The 24,087-nt window shown below is 40.5% G+C and overlaps 1 long non-coding RNA gene across 1 annotated transcript; it reads right to left on the reverse strand.

Moving 5' to 3' along the window:
- Positions 1–410: 410 nt before the first annotated feature.
- On the reverse strand, positions 411–23,310 carry LOC148413466 (uncharacterized). Its single transcript, XR_015867687.1, has 4 exons — positions 23,220–23,310; positions 22,500–22,583; positions 19,446–19,547; positions 411–567 (listed from the first exon to the last, which is right to left on the reverse strand). It is a non-coding gene; the product is annotated as an uncharacterized LOC148413466 (long non-coding RNA).
- Between the last annotated feature and the right edge of the window lie 777 nt (positions 23,311–24,087).

Below are 24,087 nucleotides of genomic sequence, written 5' to 3' on the forward strand. Positions count from 1 at the left end.
TTTACATGTTGTGTTTTTTTTCCTTTGCCAAAAAAAGCCTTACTATACATGGTCGTTTTTTTGTGAAAAAAAAAAGAAGCCTACTATACATGGTTGTTTTTTGGCAAAAATAAATAAATATATAAACCCTAAATATACATGTTTTTTGTGAAAAAAAAAGCCTTACTATACATGGTTGTTTTTTGCAAAAATAAATAATTTAAAAAAAAAATGACTTCTTTTTCACCTGCGAAGCCCTTCAAGGCTTCGTGAATCAGGGCTGTACGAATAAACTTGGCGCTCACTTGAAGTCGCTGTGGCGTTCGCGACACCCTGGCGCGCTTGTTATTGTCGGCGTCCTCGCCACACAAACAAAGTCGGGCGGCCATTTTGTGCGTGGCGTGTCACTGTGATGCTTACCTCCCATAGCGGTCGGACGCCTGACTCTCCATAAGATGCTGCATGTACACAAAGCGCAAAAAGGGGAGCCCGTGGGCGTGGAGCAAGCTGGCGCGGCGCGGCGCCCCCAAAGGAGAAAAGTGTCAGGTCCGCGCTTGCTACGCTTCCTCCACAGATGACTGACGTCTCCTGGGACACACAGAAAGACAGAGACACCTTCTACCTGCTTGCCTGCTCATTACCGCTCTGTGTGTGTGTGTGTGTCCTTGGTTTTTGTTGCGAGGTGGGCTTTTACAGGCTTTGTGGGGACAATTTGTACTTGTTGGACCATCGGGTAGACCCCACAAGTTAAGACCAGTTTTTGAGGATCAAGACTTGCTTTTAGAGGAAGAGTTAGGTAAGGGTGTGGGTGTACCTTTGTGTTTCATTGTGTAGCTCTTTGTGCTTCTGTGCATGTCTTTCTGTGTATATATGTGGAGGTGTGTGTATGTTAGTGTAGTTGTGTAATGTGTATGTTTGCAATTTATTGAAAAAGTGTGCAAGAGTGTGTGTGTATAAATGAACGTAGGTGTGTGCAGGTTTGCATTTCATTGTGTAGCTGTTTGTGCTTGTGTTTATGTCTGTGTGGCTATATGTGGAAGTGTGTGTGTGCTAGTGTAGTTGTGTGCGTGTGTATGATTGTAATTCATGTATGTGTGTGTGTTGGTCTGTGTTGTACTCCGTAGCTGTGTGTGTGTGTGTTTCTTTGGAGGTGCAGTTTTGTGTGCGCATAATGTAGGCATGTAGACATGTGTTTCTGTGTGCAAGTTTGTGCGTTCATGTACACGAGCTTTCGTGTGTTTTGTTTTTACGACTGTGTAGCTTTTGTCCTGTTCGCCTCTTCATAAGCAAGTCAAATTTCCATATTATGTATCCTTTCAATTCATATTTACATCATGGGCTTCATCTTGACTTGACTCGGGTGATATCGAAATCATTCACTGCCACCGACGGCCATAAACGTCAAAAATGCATCTATTTCCATTAGCTACTCATGCGTGTGCACTCCAGGCCTGTAGATGGCAGTACTGGCTTCTACATCCGGTAACATTCGAGGAAACAAAGGAAAATAATCAAGTGGCCATCTTCAGCCGACCTGAATCCATGCTTGCAGGAGGTAATGATAAGTCACGGTGAGCGTGATGACTTGGAGCCGTCATCACGCTAATAGCGCACTTTTCAAAGCCTCGCTGATTAGTTAATGGCCGTGCGCGATGTAGCGCAATGAAGCATCTGGCCTCAGCAGGCAGTACACAACAAAATAATGAACAATAATTATAATTAGGGCATTTCAAGTCTATTTCTATTTGCGCGCCGTTTTGCCGGGTTGCTGCTTCGTATGAATGGCACCTACGCGGAATGGGAGGGACGACGCCAAGAGGCGGAGCTAAATTGGCGAGACTCTAAAGGGAACGGCACGCACAAGAGTCCAAGCAGAAAAAGACATTTTCACTGATGGAGGCAGCAATTCATCACCAAGCAAGCAAATGGCACTTGTTTACCCTCCTGAGAGCCATTCTATTCATTTGTGTCCACTGCTGTGTCCATTTTGTCTGCCTGAGAGAACAAAGTGAATTGCATCCCGCCCAACCGAAGGAGACATCATAGTGATGTCCTCTACGCAGTAGCTACAAAGAGTTAAAAGTTATGGAACAAAAACAAATGTCCACTGTGTTGGACATGTAGTCCATTTTGTCTCAGCAATACAGCAAAATCAAGTGGATCCCACCCAGACATGAAATATTTTTGGAAAGGCCAAGACGTCCTCTCCTGAGGACACTAGTTGAGAAGCTAAACCCTAACCCTAAAAAGAAATAGACCACAAAGAAATGTTCACTACAGTGGAAAGTGTCCATATTATCTCAGAAAGACAGAAAAGAAAATTACATCCCACTCAAACGCATGAGCTCATCAGAGGCCTGGATGTCCTCTATTGAGGACACTAGGACTTAGTGCAGTAGCTCTAATGAGTCAAACGATATAGGCCAAAACAAATACCCAATAATGTGTACAAGTTGTCCAACTTGTCTCAGTAAGACACCAAAGTTGGTTGCATCCCACCCAAACACATGAGATGTCATTGGAAGGACCAGTGTCCTCTACTGGGGACACTAGGACTGAGTATGGTACCTCTAATGAATCAAAAGATACAGACCAAAAAACAGTGTCCAATATAGTGCACAAAATGTCCATTTTGTCTCAGCATTAAGGCAAAGTTAGTTGGATCCCACCCAAGCATATGAGGCAGCAACAGAAAGGCAAGCTTGTCCTTTACTGAGGACACTAGGACTGATTATGGTAGCTCCAAAGAGTCAAAAGATAAAGACCAAAATCTAATGTCCACTAGCATGGACATAAATGAAGGCTGGATTTAGCCAGTGAAAATTCTGTAGAGGGGGAAGCATCATGCCAAATTAACAAGGACTTGACAAGACACATTTTTCAACTAGGTAAACGGTTTAAAAAAAAAGTAAAAATACAGTACCAGTCAAAAGTTTAGAAACATCTTCTAATTCAATGCATTTTCATTACTGTATTAAACGAGCAACAACAGCAATTTTTTTCGCCAATAATTCTCTGTGCATCTTCAATTTGTCAAGCATTCAAGAGACAAGCTTTAAAAACGGAAAAACAAGTTGTTTGTGTCGACATGTACTAACGCAGGGCGAGACTTGTTTTTATGTTGTTGTTTTTTTTTAACGTCTTTGTTCCAATGCGGCACATCATCTCGGAAACGCTCCAGCGCAAAAATAAACGCCAAACATTCCATGTTGTTGTGAATTCAGACTAAAGCCAAAAGTTAGCGAGCGAACGGCGCTTGAATGCGTCTTTTGTTTTTGGCCTTTTGCCACGGCGCCATTGTGTTTTAATGATTGTGTCTGCCGGAGACAAAGTCAAGTCTGCCGCCGCCGCCGCCGCCGCTGCTCGAGAATTGAAAATGAGTTGTTTGCCAGTCGCTACACGGCAAAGCGGCTGGATGTCTCTGCCGATGTCCTGCCAAAGAATCCTCAAGCCGGGTGAACAAAAAAAAAAAAGCCAAGATATTTTCAAGCACTGTTGACATGATAGACTTAAGAAAACAGTAGATTTGATACAATTTTGGGGCCGATCACAATTTTCAATCAGCGAATTTAAAAATAACGTATTTTTACAGGACAGGGCTAAATATATATTTTGAATAAATTCACATGAATAATAAGTTTCATCACAGCAACTAACTGTTCATGCGGAATGTGTTTTTTTAAATAAATAAATGTATAAAAGAGAGTAACGGAACATGAATTCATCAGCAAAATCCACTTGCTTTTATGGATGTCATCGGGCGGCCATTTTGTGACTTGCCGTCACCGGAAAATGACATCACAGTCGCTCAGGACCTCACTGCGATATTGCCTTTTTTCAACGTACATAAACACTTGTCGTCTCACTTCAAATATTTGTTCCAGGCGGTGAGCTTGTGGACAAAGCGAGCGCAGCGCCTCAACGTAATCAGCGGAAGTATTTTCTCCTCTGTTTTGGTGTCCTCCAATCGCTTGATTAAAAGGCTGGGCGCAATCATGGAGGAGGAGGCGGCCGCCTGGCAGACGGACTGAGTGTATTGTGCATTAGGCGTGATTACAATGAGTCCCACCAGCCTTTCTGAGAGAACATCACTTTGGAAGCAAATGAAGCCCGCCGCCATGTTGCATTTGACTTTTTGATGAGACTTTTTTTGTCTTTTCACCGCTTGCGTGTCAATAATCTCGAGAGGCGTCGACACATCAGACCGCCTAACAAATTCCACGGAACGTCCGACGTCTAAACCGCACGGCAAAAAGACACCTAGCAACAAGATACCGAACGAGCTAATGCTAGTCTCGAAAATGGCGGATTTTTCTTGGTCAATTGCTTGTCCTGGAGCACCAGCTGATGGCGGAATGGCTGATCAGTTTTAGGTGTTCAATTTTTCACCAGGAGGGGGCAGTCAAGAACAAAAGACCGGTCTGCTCGTCAAGAAGAAGAAGATGAAGAACAGGAAGTTATTGACATCGTAGCTAACAGGCAGCCCCACCCACAAATTTACTCATGAAATATTGTTCGTCGTCAGGGAGTCAATTTAACGTCAACGCTTAAATATATAATGATGGAATGACGATTTTCTAAAATAAATCCAGAAACTGTTTTTAAATCAACAGAAATATTTTACGGTTTTTTGTTCCAATTTGATTTCAAAAAATTAAGTTTAACATTGAATTGTAATGTATTCTTTCACACTCTTGATTCATCTTCGCATTGTTATAAAGTTTTTTTTGTTATTTTTTTCCCGTTCTTCAGAGAGTAAAATTAGTACTTCAGTAGTTTAGTTGACATTCCCTTGAGCGCAGCTCCATCCAGTGGATGCATAACGCAAGCCCACTCACTACTGTAGCTTCTATTCTATGCACCTTAAAATGCGGTGCACCTTATATATGAAAACGGTTTTAAAACAGGTGATTTGTTGAAAGTGTGCCTTAAAATACAGTGTGCCTTATAGTGTGGAAAGTAATGGATATCATTTACTTTAGTGTTTACTACCTAAAGTAATCAATTACTTTATACATTAAAATAATTACTTTAGGTAATAAATACGAAAGTAATCATATTTTCCGAATTATACAGCACACTGGATTCATGACATTTTCATTAAAATAATGAATATTGATGACTTAGATACTTATTACTTAGGGTAATCTATTACTTAAGTACTTTAAAGTACTAAAGTCTAAAGTACTTTAGACACTCCTTTAGCAAACCCTTGAAAAAAAGTGAAAACGATACACACAATACCTGGGATTGAACCTCCGGGCTGGGCTCCTAAAACCCGTAAATATACGTATTTGGGAGTGAACGAATTCGAGAGGCATCATCGGATGCAAGTGGCCATTTTCGAGGTCCCTCCGCGTGCCGAGCAGCCCGAATAATTTCCCGCCTGCCCCTTTGCCGGCAAACATCGCTCGCCATGGCGTTGATGCAGCTATTACACGGCCACTCCATACAACATTATCAGGCAGGCGGAACAGGAGAGACTACTCGCTTCACACAAAAGCTCCAACATCTCCGCCCAGCGTTCCGCTTCACTACATTCGTCAGCGCGCTTCTTTTTAGTCTTCCTTTTTTTGTTTTTTTCCCCGGCCCGAGAAAGAGAAATCTATCTGGCAAACGCGCTCTCTCTCTCCGATTGCAAAAGAGACAAAGGAAAGAGCCGCGGGGTGGCGGGTTTGGCGGCCGCCATATCCTTTCCCTTTCTTCAGAGCGCGTGGAAACAAATGAAGCGGGAAGTGGACTTTCCCAAGTTTCCGGATATGCGGTCGATCAAGGGAAACTATCAAATGCTTGTTGTCAACCGGAGGGGGAAATTCTTAGAACTGGGATAAGGTTCACAAGATGTTGGAAATGAAATGAAATGCAGGACATGATCATATAACGCATTGGTGTCCAAATTAAGGGCCGGGGTCACTTGTGGCCCGAAACAATTTCGGATATAGGACGCAGCTGTGTATAGGTCCTATTGGGGCATTTTCTATGTTACCTTATATAAGATACAACAACAGTTTGGCGATAATGTAAAAGCTAATAGTAGAACAAAGCAAATCTCATGAAGTATTTTTCCGATTTCCCACATTGTGAGCTAGTGTGACGTTGAATGCAATCCAAGCAGTTGATTTGTATTTTCCTCGCGACGCAGCTCGAGTTCATTTTTGCCATAAATGCCCAAAGTAGCGCAACATTCGTGTTCCACCAAATTTACGATTGTGTATATCTGGAAATAAACACAATTAATAATGGCTCTAATAGAACACCATTGCGTGTTCTCTAACCGGTGCACACAGCTCTTTACATTATCACTCTTAATTGAATCAGCTGGAGAAATCATCACCTTTACATGATCCTCTCCATTTTAGTAATATTCCTGCGTGTGAACAAGGATGGACTCGGACGTTGGTTCAGTCTGCTCGCTTCTTTCATTGAAAATAATTCTGTAACAACCTCAGCTAACGCTGCTGAGCTGTTGTTTACTGCAACAGTCACTTCCTTCAACTGAAATCCACCTCTAGCTCATCCAATTACGGTAATTTTTGTAAGCAAGCGTACAGCCGGTATAAAAATGCGAATCTGTACCATGTACTCCATAATATGTTCAGAATGTAAGTCTGTTCTTATATTAGTGCCTCATTATCATTGCCATATTACTGTTTTTATTGCCTACTATTGTCTAATTTATTATTTGCTCTATTGTGTGGAACCAAAGTCACCCAACCCATTATGTAAAAGATCCTTTTTATTTTTTACATGTACTTTGAATTACGTGATTATTCTGCACGAATACAACAGTAATATCCATTTGTTATTACTGATGCTTTTTTTTTTTTACTGTATAATTGATTAATACTGTATTATTAATTTGAAGCGTTTGGGAACATTTTTTAGGGCTTGGAACGGATTAGGCTATTTACCAGTAAAAAGAGCCTCTACTTTTGAAAATTTCACGGAACGAAATGACTCCCGGAACAAATTAATTCCGTAAGTAAAGTTAGCACTGAATTAGCATCCCAGCGGACGCCGTACGATTGGAGTCGGAGAAAGCGAGGTCACCCGAGCAAATGACAGATAATAGACTGGATTTAATCACCGACTTCATTTCCATCCGACGAGAAGTTTTACGAGGCAGAGTCGGATCATTCGCATGCAAATAGCCTGTCGGGTTTTTGTCGGAAATTCCCGGCAGCGCCGGTTGCTGACTGTCAAGAAGAGACAAGCGCAAAATTGTCTGCGAGCAGGACAAATGTGGGGCTTCATGCCGGAGCCTCAAATTGAGTGCTTGGCCGCAACCTGCTCCGCAAACTAACAAAGTGGCGTCCGGTCCGCACGCCAGAAGGATTTACGCCCTCGCCTCTTTGAAGACTTGCTTCAGTCACTCTAATTGTCTGGCCTTTGTGGACTAATTGCTTGTCGGCTGCAAAGGAGGCTTCTCGTAACTGCTCAAAGGCAAAATCACTTCCCCGCTCAAAAAAAAAAAAAAAAAATCGAGTGGAGTTGTCGAGAAGGCTCCATAGCTTAAAAGAGACATTTGCAGAAATAGAATGCATCAGGGTAGATGGCTAATTCCCTCACAACGCACTTAATGGAAACCATCTGTCTTCCTTCCACCCGAAACATTTTCCACTTAAAGACGTGATGAGTGTTTAAAAAAACAAAAAAAAAACAACAACAACAAAAAGCAGCACTGTGTTAAAAGCAAAGTTGTTTTCGACGCAAGACTGTCAGTCAGTCAAACAATAGAATGATTACCGTAATTCGCCGCATATATGCTCCCGTGTATTATGGGCACCCAAGATTGCCAACAAGCTCAACAAGACTTTTAATAATAAGCGGTTAGAAACGTTTTTGAGAGAGATATTAATCTTGCACTTTTTCACTATTGGTGACAGGGCTTGATGCCTGCCAATGGCAAAGATTTCAGGCAACGTTTTCGACACTAACCTGGTTGTCAGTGAATGAATGATTACCGTAATTTGCCATGTAAATGTACTGTATTATGTGAACCTCGGATTGCCCAAGTAGGATTTAAAAAAAAATGCATAATGCGCAACAGGATCTTTAATATAGGCAGTCGGAAACATTTTTGAGAGGGATATTATTTTGCAGTTTTTCACAATTGCCTGCCAATGGGAAGGACTTCAACTCGTTAGCACACAAAAATATGCTCGGAAAGTAAGTCTATTCATTTATTACTGGGTCATTATTACTGCCCTTATTGTTCTATTTCTGTTTTTTTGGCGTTTGTTTTATTGCCTACTTTATTATTTGCTCGATTATGGAATATAGGGGGAAGTCAACAGAATAAGAAGTTCACTATATAGTACTACTATGCATATGACAATACAACTCTTAAATCTTGAAACACACACACACACACACACTCACAAAAGTAACATTGCACCAAAAGCATAGTTGTTTTAGACACTAGTCTGATTGTCATTGAGTGCAATACTAGGATGATTACCGTAATTCACCATGTATACGCACCCCTGTGTTTTACATGCACACCGGATTGTCCAAGTCGGATTCTAAAAACTTTACAATGCACAACAAGACTTTTAAAATAAGCCGTTAGGAATGTTAGCATACAAAAACGAAATTAGGTTCAAATCAAAGTTCTAAAAGTCGCAGGCTTTCCCGTCGACAGGCTAATTCACAGGAGGAACAGATCGTGTCAAAGAGAGGACACCGTAATAGTCTCTCTTTGAAGGGCTGCGGAGTTTGGCGCCTTAAGGCACGGTTGAAAGGTCAAATCCACATAAAGGTTTTCCTTTTTGATGTTTCGAGCGGCCCCGGCGCTAGAGCATCCCCTGTGAGAAATGTAGCCGGCGCCGCCGGTGACACTCCACAGCCAAAGTCTTTTGCGGCTCACCACTCCGAGCCAGATTGGATCCGCAGCGGCGGCGTAAATAACAGCGGCCGGCGCTGAGGATGACGGCGGACAGCAAATAAGAGAGGCGCTGGTGTGACATTGCAAATACAGCGAGATGCACAGCCCAGAACTCTCTCCCCGTGAGAAGACACTACTCAAAATTCAGCCCCGATGCTGAGAGAAACATATCGGATGCGGTGTGATGTCGTCCGCACAATACCGAAATGGAACATTTCAGCATTCGGGCAGAGGATTAGAAAGTAGCCAAGGTCGGCCCGGTCACAGAACAAACAGTGGTCAGAAACATCACAGCTGAGGTGGGACATGTAGTGGAATGCAAAAAACTACGACTTAACCTCTTATTTTGGTTCCTAAGAAGATCACATTTTTTTATTTCAATGTGTGTGTATCCACTAATTGAGCAGAATTTGCACACCTTAGAACCCTACTTTATATTCAATTAGAATTTCCTTAATGTCTGATAGTCAATGAGAGTGATAGTGATAAATAAATCTGTACTTTTATAATCTTAAAGTAAAAGTTTAGCCTGGGTTGCTAGTTGAAGTTTGTTGCTATATGTGCATGTCGACACATACTTCCATGACAGTATTTTCAAAATCAATTCATCTAGATGTCTTAAAACAGAATATAGCAAAAAATAGCATAGCGTCGCATAGCATGGTGTCGCATTAGCGTAGCATAAAATATATAATGACATAATAATGTCAATAATAAAATGACAGAACTTGGCATAACATAGCATAGCATAATGTAGCACAGTGTAATGTAGCATAGCATAACATAGCACAGCATAGTGTATCATTGCATAGCATAGCGTCACATGGTATATCGGAGCGAAGTATAGCGTAGCATCGCATAGGTATATTGGAGCGAAGCATGGCTTAACTTAGCATAGCGTAATGTAGCAAAGCATAGTAAACCGTAGCATAGCCTAGCATAAAAAAATTTAACAAAGCTGTAGCATTATATAGCGCAATATAACTAAGCCTAATCGGAGTGAAGCATAGTGTAGCATGGCACAGTGTAGAATATCAGCGAGAAGCATAGCTTAACGTAGCATAGCATAAGTTTAACTGTAGCATAACAAAATAAAATAACAGAACCTATCATAACAAAATTGTCTTACATAAAATAGCATAGCATAATGTAGCTTAATGTAATGTAGCATAGCATAACGTAACATGGCATAGTGTAGCGCCGCATAGCATAACAGCTTAGTTATCAGAGATAAGCATAGTGTAGCATCGCATAGCATAACATAGCTTGGTATATCGAAGCAAAGCTTAACATAGCATAGCATAGGGAAGGGTAGCATAGCCTAACATACTGCAGTATAATATAGCGCAGCATAGGGAACGTTGCATAACAAAAAACAGCAGAGCTAGCATCACAAAAGAAGTACCGGATGTTTTTAAAGTGGTGAGGGATAGGATTTCTGTTTAAGCTTTAGATACGCAATTCTAAACATTAAACACAAGCCATCATTAACGTGTATTTTTTTTTTTTTTTTTTTAGCTATTCAGTCCAGGGCTTTGAGTACAATTACACTGAGGACACTATTAAAAATGGGGGCCGCAATTGAAGAAAATAGGGTCATTTCTTTTGACCATGACGGAACTTAATAGTATCCGCCGTTGGTTGCTGCCAAGCGAAGACATCCATTAAGATGCTACGATAACAGAAATGTGAATGTTAGCACTATTTGTTAGACTCAGCGCGATGCGTAAAATTCCCGAGTGGATTTATGGCGGCCATCTTTTATTTATGCGCGCAGGTAGGAGGACAAACTCCACTATAAGCGCAAATTCATCAGCAGAGTCATTAACGCTAACGACTGCTGCAACGCCGCATCAGCATCTTAATGGCCGTGCACTACAGCGAGTGAAGCCGCTCAAACGCATTGTTTACACGTGAAGCAGAACGCCCCGCGCATAATTATTTTTTACACACACGCCCCACCTCCGACAATTATTCTTCTTTGGGGTCGCGTTATAATGCTGAGATATGAGCGCCGTTTCCGCAGCACTGTAAATGTCCTTGCGTATCTACTCACCAATAGTCAGATTAAATAGACAAAAAAAATCATAATTACCCTTGTGCACACACTTTGCAAACTTTGCATTTTGTGTCGGAGTTTTGTAAATGCTTTTAAAGGTGTAGTAATTAAAGACAGCCATTAATTGGTCTCTACCACCACCTACTGTCTGGAGGTGAAACACAAGTCAGCAATGAATTTTCTGTTTGCTGACATAGTTTGACCGCCGCTTAACGGAATGTTGCAAAAATCGCAGGAAAATCAGTGTAATAAATCCTATTAAAATGCATCTCAAAAATTGTAATTATAATGGTTTTATATGGTCCAAAAATTGGACAATGATTATTTTTGTACACAAAATCTCAAACGTTGAGCTGCAGTCACACAGAAATGTCATAACGGTTGCATTTTGAAATTTGACATGTTTTAATCAACTGCTGGAAATTTCAGCTCGCTAGTGATTTCCCCCCCATTGATTCTTTTATGCTATTATAAAAAAGCATGGCTCAACGAGTACACAAAAAGGTCAGATAAAGGACTGTCCTACTGGGGACTTCATAAACTGGTTACTCAATGAAAGATTGTATGCTGCGTATACGTTTGCTGCAGTGATATTATGCAGCCGACATAAAAAAAAACATCAATGTGTGTGTGAAGGCACTTCCAAATCCATTTAGTCTCGCAAAGCAATATGGCTTTGTGGGACTCTTGTGAGGCAAAATGCGCCGTGCAAATGAGATTTGTGATTTTTGATGAGACAGAAATGTCTTTCGGGCATAATGGCGGCGCGCCACTCAAGGTTAGAAACTTGCCCAAAGGGTACGCGAGACGTCTTTTGTTGTCGTCTCGTCGAGTTAATGCGGCGTGCTAAACGGTTCATAAATGATAGGAAAGTAGTAATTGGTGTCATTTAAGATCACCAGTGTGATTCAGCAAAATCAGTCAAATTAGCTACAATGCTAAAATTCGATTTTTATATAACTAAATAAATAACTATTCCTGAATTAAAAATGATGTGATTCTGAATGGCTGTCTGGATTATGAATAACATGGGTCACATTCATTTCAAAGCACCACTGTAAATCTGTAAATCCATGAAAATTTGTTGCATTCACCTAAGAAAAGAAAAACATGTATTTTTCAGAAGATTTATTTTTAGATTTTTTTCAGGCTTTTTTTTTTGCTGCTCATTTTTGGCCAAAAACATTTTTTTACTGAATAATATTTTGGGATTTGTTTTTCCTTTTTTTTTTTTTGGAAGATTTTTTTATTGTTTTTTTTCCTCCCCTAAAACTTAGTAATTTTGGAAGGATTTTTTTTCAGCGTCTATTTTTTTTTTTTTTTACCATTTTTTTCTTTTTTGTCATTTCACCCATGTTTTGGGGGGTAATTTTGCAGGAGGGGGTTCGTTCAGTCATTGTAGTTTTCAAATATTTATCTGTCAATCCCCCCAAAAAATTCCAACAGAAGAACAAAAAAAGAAAAAAGAAATACTTAAATAAATCACTAAAACACTCGAAAATTTGGATTTTTTTTGTTGTCAGATGAGTGTGATAAACTTCAAAAATTCCAGTTTTGACTGATTAAGTAGCATTGTCACTTTGATTTGAAGATTAAAAACAAATTTCTCGTTATAGCTTTCATGAAGCAAATCTTGATGAAGAAAAACACTTTTTACAATCGACAATGCGAGACGCACAAATGAGATTGACATTAAATTTCAGAGATGCGGTGGGAGGGAAAAACAACATTTTGGAAGATGCAGACGTCGTTAATCTTAATCCTCTCCGCCTGCGCGGGTTCGCTCTTGGCCTCGTCTTCAAAATTTACCGTCTGAACGTCTGCCACCGTCGCGAGACGGCAGGCGCGCCCACGTGGCGCTTTTGCTTTTCAAAACGCCGCACCTTGATTAGCGTCGCCGATTCATACGCTTTCATTAGCGCTCCCCTCTAACCTCCCTCGCTAATTGCAAGAATGGCGCTCAAGTTATTTACATATCACTCCTCTTCAAAAAAATCTTCCCTTCTTCAACTAGTTGAATTTAGTAGCGATTTATATTTAAGGTGCATGCAGAAAAAGAATAAATCCATCTTTTTGGATGGGTTGTTAATTGGAAGCCTGGCAGTATTTTGAAAGATTTGAATTTAGCCACGCCCACTCAACTTTGCCATGGCAAACAGAAAAGAACTATTTTTGTTGTTTATTTTTCAGTAAACCAGGGAGCAACACAGCAAGGATTAAACGTCTCAATCATGAAAAGTCAACTTTTAACCATGCTAGAATGTTGATTTCTCACCTGAAGTTGTAACGAGGGCTACTTGAATGGATAAAAAGCGAGAGCTCGACAGGATGCGTTTACGAGCGGTAGGAGATCTGGAACTGAGAACACATCTCTGTCCGCTCTCCTTGCGAGCAAAAAAAAACCTAAAGTCTCTTGTCTTCCTTCCTTCATTCATTCCGTAACCCTCGTGAAGACGAGTTTAAGATGACGGCTGGATGTACGTTAGGTGGCCCTGAACGGCATCATAAAGGGGGTGCGGCTTCAGTAAACGAGACGTTTCACTATCCGGTTGGACATGTCAGTCAAAATGTCGATAAGACTCATATTTAAAAAGAAATTCAACCGCCAATGTGCCAAATATAATTTATATGCATCCTGTGTATTTAACTCTGGAAAACATAAAAATATGATCAAGGTCCTTCAAGGATCAAGTGTTTTTTCGGCAGATGAGTAAGGTCTCTCCTTGATGAAACGGAATTCAAGCAGAGACGCCGGTAAAAGGTTTCCGTTTCACTCTTGAAACATGAAAGGCGACTGCGCTCGATGCTTTGTAGCCACTGGTGCGCAGTAAACATCCACTTTATTAGTATTGGGAACTATTTATGCTGCCGTAGCATGTATATATATATATATATATATATATATATATATATATATATATATATATATATATATATATATTATACACAAGCGCACATCTCCTTTTAGTGTCCGCATTTGATTTGACGCTTAACAAATGGGAGTATAAATTCAATTTGTCCACGAGGGACCATCTTTTTTTCCTCATAAAAGCTGATATAACCGGCCATTAAAAGGAAACAGCGTTATATCAAATCCAATGTCGCGTTCAACTGGCAACTGATACATTGCTTGTCATGAATGAGTTTTGCGGAGTTTTTGATTCACAAGTCAAATCAATCATGGTCTCAACGGCTGTCTGCATTGTATAAATATATATTTAGAATTTTTTGATCACTTTTATGTAAATTTATGTAAGTGTGTTACGTTCTTTTGAGAGAAAAAATAACATTTTCTGGGTATTTTTTGGAGATTTTTTTTTTTTTTAAACAAGATTTGCCCCAAAACATTTTTTTGTAATTTGTCATTTTTGGGGGGATTTATTTCTTCAATATTTTTAGAGGACCACCCCCCTCCCAAAATTTGGGACTAAGTATTTTGAGTGTCTGTATTTTTTAATTGTTATGTCTGTTGTGTCTGTTATTTTTTCTGCTAATTTGTCATTTCACCCGTAAAATATTTTTTTTCTGGGTAATTTTTGAGGGAGTCTGTTTTAGTCTTTAAAACGTCATCTCCATATTTTTTTCCAAGATATTTCTTCTGTTTTTGTCCAAAATATTTTTTCTGAATATTTTTTTTCAGCCATTGTAGTTTTTAAAAAAAAAACAGTAAAAAAAATTCAGTCAAATTCTGAGATTAGAAAAAAAAATCATATATCAAATATTCACAAAGACTGTTTAAAAAAAGATTGAGAAAAATTTGGAAAAAAAGAAAAAAAAAATAGGAAGAAATAAAAGTTTTAATTGTTGTTAACCCTGAAAAAAGAACTTGAAAAACGACGCAGAATAAATTACGAAAAAAAGTCTAAAACTCAAAATGAATAAAAACGAAAAAAAATAATTACATCTATTTTCTTTCAGATGAATGCAATACGCTTCTCTAAAAATAGAACATATTCAGTTAACAATGATATTGATAGAAGTTTCTTCGCTCTCTATGATGAAGCAAATTTTGAGCAACAGACGGATTGCGGTTCCACCGAATAAAAGTTGAGCATAATTATCTTTGCGAAATGCGGTTACTTTGCATCTCGTTGATTGTTGCAGGCTTACCTAACAAAGTAGCCGGCGCCCATGCGTCGCCAACAGCTCGAAAGAGTTCCCATGGCAACAGAGCTAATTGGCTGCGACCCCGCCGCGGCACCCAGCTTCTCGCCCATCGCTGCTCCGCGACGCCTTTGAAAGGTGGGACGTCTTTCTCAGGTGAACTCGCTCGCGTCAACACCGGCGCCGTGCGGCAAAGGGAGAAAAATACCTCTTCAATGGAATACATTTTGACGGGGAACAGTCAAAAAGCACAGCTCGCGAGGACTCGTTTAGCGTCGCGTTAAATTGCTATGCGCACCTCCACACTTTTTGCCGACCGATCGGTTCACATTTCCAAACTTTTACGATTTATTTCCCAATAGCAGAAATGTATATCGACAGGCAGAACAATTACCGTATTTTCGACACGATAAGGTGCACCGGATTATAAAGTGCGCCTTCAATAAATAGCCTATTAAAACCGCTGTCATATATAGGGCGCGCTGCATTATAAGCCACACAGAATTGAAGCCACAGTAGTGGCTGAGCTTACACTATGCATCCACTAGATGGAGCTGCGCTAAAGGTAATGTCAACTAAACAATCAGATCAGTCAAACTTTATTCTTAATAAAAGTGATTTGTGGAAAGTACTATCTGAAGTTTAAAAGAATATCATTATGATTCAATTTAATATTAAGCTTAGCTCAGCTTTTGAGAGAACACACACGTGTATATATATATATATATATATATATATATATATATATATATATATATATATATATATATATATATATATGTATACACATACGTGTGTGTGTTTTTGTCAGGGAGGAATTAAGTCACTTGTGCTAGTCATTGCTCATTTGTTAGGCTAGCTGTTTTGGTTTCCCGGGAAAGGCGGCGAGTCAAAGCGATGCGCCTCCACGCTGGTCTGCATGGCATTAATGCGCACTGTCAGCTGTCTGCTCCACTGAAGAGGCAAGCGGGCCTGCGGGCGTCGGGGTCTTTCCTAACCTTTTCTCAGGAAACAAGCGTCTCCTTAGCTCAGGCGCGCTTTGATGCCGGCTTTAGCCTTTGGAAAATGTCAGCCCTAATTACCTGGGAAATCCATCCGCCTCCACCCCCCCAACCCACAGGAACTCCCCGGGTTTTCTCATGTCCTGTTCTTGACTATCGCCCTCAAACGGCGAAATTATATCACCGCGGCTAACAAAAATTGAGTCAAAGACAGTACAAATGCAAAAAAACATCGTTTTTGATCATTTTTCCAAAATATTTCAAATATTTTTAAAGAGACCCATTGTAAATTGTAAACACAATTTTTCTGGTAAAACTGCGATCGCTAAGGATAACGCTATCACTCCATTTACCTTTACGTGAAATGAGTTGCTGACGCGGTAAAAAAGAAAAGGAGGGAAAAAAAAGCAGTCTCCTTTAAAACAAGTTGTTCCAGCGTGCTCCTCCCCTCCGGGACCTGTTACCGAGTCGCATTCGGAGAATACTGCCGCACCATTAAACCCGCAAAACGAGAGGGTGTATTTTTAGCTATTAAAAAAGGGGAAAACAAATATCTCTCCTCTCCTCCAAGCTCCATTAACTTTACACACACGGTATATGGCCGAGCCCGAGGAATTCCAACTCGTCACCTTGGCCGCGGGAATGCGAGGATTTGCATTCTTGAGAAATGTGCTAGTTAAAGGACCGAATTCGTGGTATTTTTTTCCACTTTCCATAGTTAAATATATGCACGTAAATTACATTGGCTATTTAATTTCTTATTAAATATGACCTTTTGTGGGTCCGATCATTCGTACCAGGAAGTGAAACGTCTTGTTTACTGAAGCTGCATCACTCACCGTGGCTGCCTTGCCCCTTTCATGATGTTGTTCAATACCGACCGGCCACGAAACATGCATCCATCCATTATCTTCACGAGGGTCACTACAGCCAACCATTATGAAGCCAAACCAGGCGTTTTATTGATGTGAAAATGCAAAACAATTCATAACACTGATACCGTCCGGGGGTGAATTATTTACTACTGACTGTGGCTCCCAAACACAACCTGTTTGAACTACTGCCATCAGGCAGATGTTGCGGAAGGCCGATGGCCAGGACTGCCATGCACCTTATAAATCCTGCAAAGTGCAGGAAAACTGCTAACTAATTTTGCACTATCATCCTCATATGTACGTATATACTTTTTCCATTCCATCTACTCCATCATATGGTATTAATGTGAGTCGATTCCTTTATTTGTGCTTAATTATCACTGCCTTTATTGCCCTATTACTCTTTTTTATTGCCTACTTTATTATTTGATCTAATGTGTGGAATGTAAGTTTGCCCAGGGAAGTGAACAGAATACCAATGTCAATGTGTGGTGTTACTATGCATTAAAATTCTTAAAGTCTTGAATTGAATTTTTGTCACTGGCATTTTCTGCCGTAAAACATTGCAACTAATAAATGAAACGTTGTTGCTTACTTGACCGACTGTGCAAAATCTCTCGTCAACTCTGGAATCACAACGATACTAAAAGACGTGGATTAGGTCGGAGTGTATTTACTCTTGCACTGGTGATTCGAGGACTTGGATACGAGGGCTTAGAAATTCATCGATGGGGTGAAAAAAGAACATTGTAACATTGTTAAACTCGAACTCCCATGATATACAGTAAATAAATAATGTCTGCAGCAACCTGCATTGGTAAAAAAACACAAGGCTAGGACATCTGCACTGTATTTGGACTCCCTCCACGAGCAGAGGCGTGAAAGTCAGGTTGTGATACCATGATAAGTTTATAGTCACCTCTAAAAATGAAACAGCGGATGGGGGAAAGAAAATACGTTTAGCAAAGTGAGTCTTGATCATTGGGGTTTCTATTAAGTACTGTCAGACGACAGGAGGCAAATGTGTCCTTCCTGGCACGACTGCTAGAAGTTTTTAATCAACTGACTTCCCACTGAAGTGACAATTAGCAGCCAGTGCACGTTGGCTAATTTTGGCTCGAGAAGTAAAAGGGGGCAGGGGAGAATGATGTGGCAATTAAAGCTCCAGTAGGTTTTGCTTGGGGCATGCGCAGACTTTCATTTCTGCGTAGAGCTTTGTATTGCAGACGCTTACGTCATGCAGGTCAAGATGGTTGTTGCGCAAACGACTTGAGCCCATTTCAACTTGAAGACTTTGTTTCGTCACGTTTTGCAATCGGTCGTCCGGTAGACCTGGTCCATATTTGCTTGCTGTGGGACATACGCTCAAGTTCAGGTTCCTCTTGGAAGGAAACGGCTAAAAAGAGCAGGGAATTGCTATTTGCAAACAAACTTCAGCATTTTGTTTTGATTTCTCGGGCATTGGTTATTCACATTCATTTTCCAAACCAGCACTTAATAAACGTTATCCCACATATGCATAAACATGCTAATGACATGGTCCAAGGGGTGTCAAACGTGTGTCCTCTGGACCCTTTCCGTCGTCGTCATATTTTTCTTCCAAGTTGAAACAAACTAATAATCGCTCCATCAGTTCATCATTTTATTGGACCCGCACGTTTATTATCACTTAGATGCGTGAGTTTTACAATTTTTTGCAAGTCTGCGGTCAAGCATCGGTCCGTGACAGTCGGACTGATGAATACAACGAGGGATGAAAATGCATTTTTCGTCAAATCCTCAAATCAGACAAGTTATGGAACCTCACTAATGTGATCTATCTACATGTAATAATAATATATATATAAAAAAAAGTATTTTCCACCACAGGTTCCTTAGACTTGATGCAAGTTTAACTGGCTTTGCAGGATGATTTTTCTCAGAAATTCCAGGAGGCGCAATTGAGACAAAATACTAGCAGGGCGAATCACTGAAGCTGATCCAATCATTTGTAGCAGCCGACTATAATCGAGCGAAGTCGAGTGCAGCCGTTGAGACAAATAACATCTTAAGCAAAGACTATTTTTAATGCATTAGCTTGTCAGGCAAACAAGTGCGCCAGCCGCATCGTAGGGAAAAAGTCCTGACAGGCCCAATGAACATTTGAATTGTTTAGAAAATCACCCGGTGAGGACTCCGAAATGTCAGCGGGTGGCCAAACAAGCCTGCAGTCATTTGTATCGATCAAGCGCCCCGACCTGCTCTCACACATATCCGATTACGTCGCGTTCCGCTGCCATCCGACGGCTGAATCTCTTAATAAAGACAACAAACGAATGCACATTCTTCTAGTTCTCCTATTTGACCAAACCAGATCAGCACTTAACTTTGGGGGGGAAAGTCTGCACTAGGTCTAACTGAAATGAATGTTTTTTTTTTTGTTTTTTTTAATGGAGTGAGACAAAGAACAATGACAGAAAAACGTTTAACAGCATGCAGTACACTCTAATAAATGGTAGAGAGCGGTACTAGGGCCCCCTCTGGTGGTAAGCAAATCTTACCTTATGATACGTTTTATTTTGAAAGACGCAATCCAGCTGAGGGGTGAATGTTGGCGTGTCAAAGGTCGTGGCTTTTTTCATCTCGTTTTTCTCCAAATTTTCCTTGGGACACGGAAAAAAAAGTTTCAGAATGTCTTGAGAACAATTGTGAACTTGAACAAAATCTGACGAGATCAAACGAATTAGCTTTGTTTTTGGTGCCGCAAGGAAATTTCATCAAACATTTTGTTCTAATTTCCTTGCGACATGAAAAATGATTACATTTCAAAATGTCTTACGGACCTAAACAAAATCTGGAAACAAAATGTGTATGTTTTTTTTTTTTTTTTAACCTAAAAATGCTTTGCACTGGTTAAGGGGTACTTGGCTAAAAACATATTTCAGAGGGGGTTCATCACTGAAAAATGGTTGACATGTGTGAACCCCCCAAAAAAGACCATGTTTCCCAAAACTATTTTACTATTCTCACCTAAATCCTAAAAAAAATCCCAAACCCTTTTTATAAACTTGCATTAGGACAACAAATATTGCAGGCAAACAAAGCCGCACAATAACATCTCAGGCCTTGCTAGCAAGATGCTAAAGTCAAAGCTCGGAATTCTTGTGGGCATATTCGATATTTATGAAACAAGTGGCATTATGAAAACAAATAGCAGAGGGAGCAGCGGCGTCTCGTACTCAAGTTTCCCCCGCCACGCTTATCTTTACGAGCTCATTATTACGAGGCGCGACGGCGGCATTCATTGGGCCGAGGAGAAACAGCTAATTAGCGAGTGCTTATCTGGCGCCGGCTACGGCGGCGCAGTAAAGAATTAAACGGCGCCGTAAATTTCCGATGCAGATGTAAATCGGATGACGGTACGGGCTACGGTTAAGCGGAAACCGCGGGGGGACACGAGCGCTACGTTGTTTGCGAGATTCGCGTGATTAGCGTGTTAGCGCTAATAGCGACTCGGCGGTGGAGTCTCCAGGTGCGTCAGCCACTTAAGACAAATAAATGCCTCCCTCGAATAATCGGGCGGGAATTATACTTAGCTCAGGTTAACTTTGCAACGCTAATTTCATCATCGCTAGCAATAGCCGCCGCTACATCTGTTCGTGTTTACGCAAAACATTAACAGTGATTTGTAAAATGCGTCTTTCTTATTTTAAACTGCAGTTCCGCATCACTGGAATGCTAATATCATGTCAAATTGTTTAATATTCGGAAAATGTGTTCATGAGCGCCATCTGCGCTCTGAGTTAATGAAAATCTCCGTCAATGGGAGTGAATGAGTCCCTAATGGTTTGGCACCAAAGCACTACATTTCTATTAACAGAACTTTAGCGCCATCTAAGGGTGTTTCAACTAACTGAGGTTCGGATTGGTCATTGATAGGTAACAAATCTGCAGCAATGCTAATGCTAACAACATTAGCAGTGCCAGGGCTGATCCATCAATATTACCAACAACAACAACAAAAATCCAAGGTTACCATGACAACGTTTTATATTATAGCACATACATGCTTTACTTTCACATATTTTTAAACAGGCTTGTAGGCAAACATTTTTTACCGCAATGAATATTTAAATAAGAAGAACTTTCAGGTAAAGAAATAACTTAGAAAATGATTTATTTTCATTATGCAAGCAGTTATGATGTATTGTTTGCCCTTGCACTGGAAGGCATTAAAGAAATTAATGACAGAGTGGAAGAAAAATAATAAGAGCAGGACAAAATGTAGATGAATGCAAATGGAGCTCCCATACCTGACACGACGTAATATGGAAATAAATCTCACCACGTGCAACACAATTAGTTGTTTACTGCAACAATCCCTCAACTTTTTAATATTGTACCCCCTGTGAAATACTTTGGCAATCCGTATAAATTGTAAGAATAGCGCATATGGTTTTGCAAAGGAGTGACGATTACACAGTTCAGAAAGAAGTTGTTTCATGTTCCAATTAATACTCTCTTAATTTGAAAATAACACTGAACTCCCTAAAAGTATTTTCCCCAAAGGAGCTCGGTTCTCGATTGGACCCGGCCCTCAGGCGGTGTCCTAGCCCCGCCTTTGTGGGGCTTGTGTGAAAATATTGGCCGGGGGGAAATCCTGCGGAATGACTTCTGAATCCGATGAAAGCCTGTGCCCTCTCGCTGCCGTTCGCCGCCGATTCATTTAGCGGCACAATTTCATTAGTGGAAAAAAAAATTCTCTGAAAAAAGTGCTGTCTTTTGGCTTGAAACAATGTCAACCCTGAATATTTTTTAGTATCAGTGACAAGTAAGACACAATCAGGTAACAACGAGCCAAAATGTAAAAAGCGAAAAGGAAGTGCTGCGGGAGCTCGAGAAGAGGAACAAAACAGATGTTGAAGCTAAACAAATGAACAAAACAAATGAACACTCAAAGTAAAAAGCGGACTTTTCTACCAAACTGGACTAAGTTATACCAGCGGTTGCGATACGAAGAAAAATGTTAACGGATGCTACATGCAAGTTCATCGTCTTATTTTGATTTCAATGGACATCGTCCTGAAAAAAGGCACATCTATCGGGCCTAATTTTTGATTGCATTGTAATTAACAAGGCGGTATGTGAAATGTGTCCTCTAAAAGCGCAACGTCAGCCCATGCTGGCCAAGTAAATTGTCCCTACTGGGACTGTTGAAATAATGGAAGCCGCCGCGGCTCCCTGTCTTCCTGGCAGCGCCAGTATGCGCCCGCGAGGGTAATTAACGGAACGCCCCCCAGCAGGCCGCCCGCGTCTGCCGCGCGCTGATAACATTGACGCGCCGTCACAATGGCGGACAGCCGGCGTGACGGATGAAGAGAAGGCTTGACCGCCGGCCGCATCCTCGCATCCAAACTGACCCCGCTAAAGGGATGCTAACCTTCATTCCTTTGCCATTTGCAGCAGTTAAAAAAAAAGTTCATATTTTGTTTGGATATGATTTTTCATAGTTAAACACATTTTTTTCCCCCACAAAATGACTGTGATAATCGCGACATCTGTTTTTTGGTTTTGGTCACGTGACATTCATAAGATGAGCTGTGATTGGCCGTTACCTGAGCCTTGAGCATGTGATGTCATTGTCCATGGACAGCTCGTCCAAAAAAAGCACACAGTATGATTGAGCTTCTTCCTAAGCGCTTGAAATTGAGAGAAAAACAAATCAGGTAAAAGTCTAACAACTTTTAATGAACCCGCTTCACATTAGCACCCTTCCAGCAATCATTTCAATTCTTCTAATAAGTTGACAATTTAGAAAATGAAGTGTTCATTTTAAATGCAGGGTGCCGACTGCTAGCGATATATTTTTCATTTGTTTGCCTTGACACCAACCCACGCAAAATGAGGTATAGCGTAGCTGAGGGGGTTCTTTCTTTCATAAACATAAAAATCAAAGCAGCAAATTTAAACAGCCATTTCAAAATTCCACTTTTTGGCTTTAGCCAAACTGTGGGCACAGGACTTTAACTTTCTGGACCTGGATTTCCTACCTCTGTGGTCAATAATGGAAAAGAAAATAATTAAACTTCAACCATTTCAAATCGAATTATTTATATAATTGAATATTTAAATATGATGTAACCACGACAACAAAAGCGCAACTTTACATTTATAATGAAAGTTCATTGCATTGTAAGATGAAAAATGGCTTTTTTGGGCAATATTTTTTTAATAACTGCTGGAAATCAAGGTAATAATTGAGTAGCCGATTGGTCAGAGAATTTGTCGTCAAATGCAACTGCATTTTCTTTTTAAACACGTAAATTGAAGCATACCTGCATGAAGTACTCAAACGGTTTGGCGCCATTGTTTTTTCTACTTCGCTCTCCATTCTGGCCGGCAGTCACGCCGCTGGTCCTAGTGCGCCCCCACAAGTCGAAATACGGAATTATGTTGAATAACGCGCCTAACATGATTTAGGCAGAAACATAAATTTAAGTTCTGAAATGTAATCAATCAAAGGGGACAGCCAATTTGTCAAGTGTTGTCGACTGAAAATGACATCACAGCGCCGATTCCGGTAACGACCAATCACGGTTCACCTGATTTCCGGGTGTCATTCACAAGCAGTAACCTCTCAGCAGAAGTAATGCTGCATTCGAGAAACTCGGAAGTCGGAAGTTTACCTTTTAGATATTTTGTTATTTATTCATTTAGCTGGATGAAGTTATGTTGTCAAATAAAATTATCAAGAAAGATTTACTGGAGGTCAAAATGTGCTGCAATGAAACACAACAACTGAAAATGGATCGGAATCAGTAATCTTCGTTGTTTACATTTGCCTCAAACTCTGAGGTTGAAATTGGGACGAGCCGAGTGGGATTTGTCCAAATTCCCACTTTCGCCGAATGCAGCATTATAATACGTGGAACGTTCTGACACAATGTTCTCTGAATGGTTGATGCAAAGCGTCAAATTGATCTTTTATGAGTTCTCACGACACCTTACAAGGATCCTAGCGTAAAACACGCACTGATACGTGTTTTCAGTGGGGAAAAAAAAAGACTATTGCTCCTGCATGAGCACGTTTACGAATACTCACGTCAATGGCGTCCTCTGGCGGCCGAGATGCCAAATGACCAGAACTTTCTTCTAATTGGCTAACGGACGTGTTTTGCGTTCTTGGCCTTGTTTGCTCATCCA

This window comes from Hippichthys cyanospilos, chromosome 13, assembly GCF_059441005.1.
Source record: "Hippichthys cyanospilos isolate Australia breed blue-spotted pipefish chromosome 13, RoL_Hcya_1.0, whole genome shotgun sequence".
Classification (NCBI taxonomy): Eukaryota; Metazoa; Chordata; class Actinopteri; order Syngnathiformes; family Syngnathidae; genus Hippichthys; species Hippichthys cyanospilos.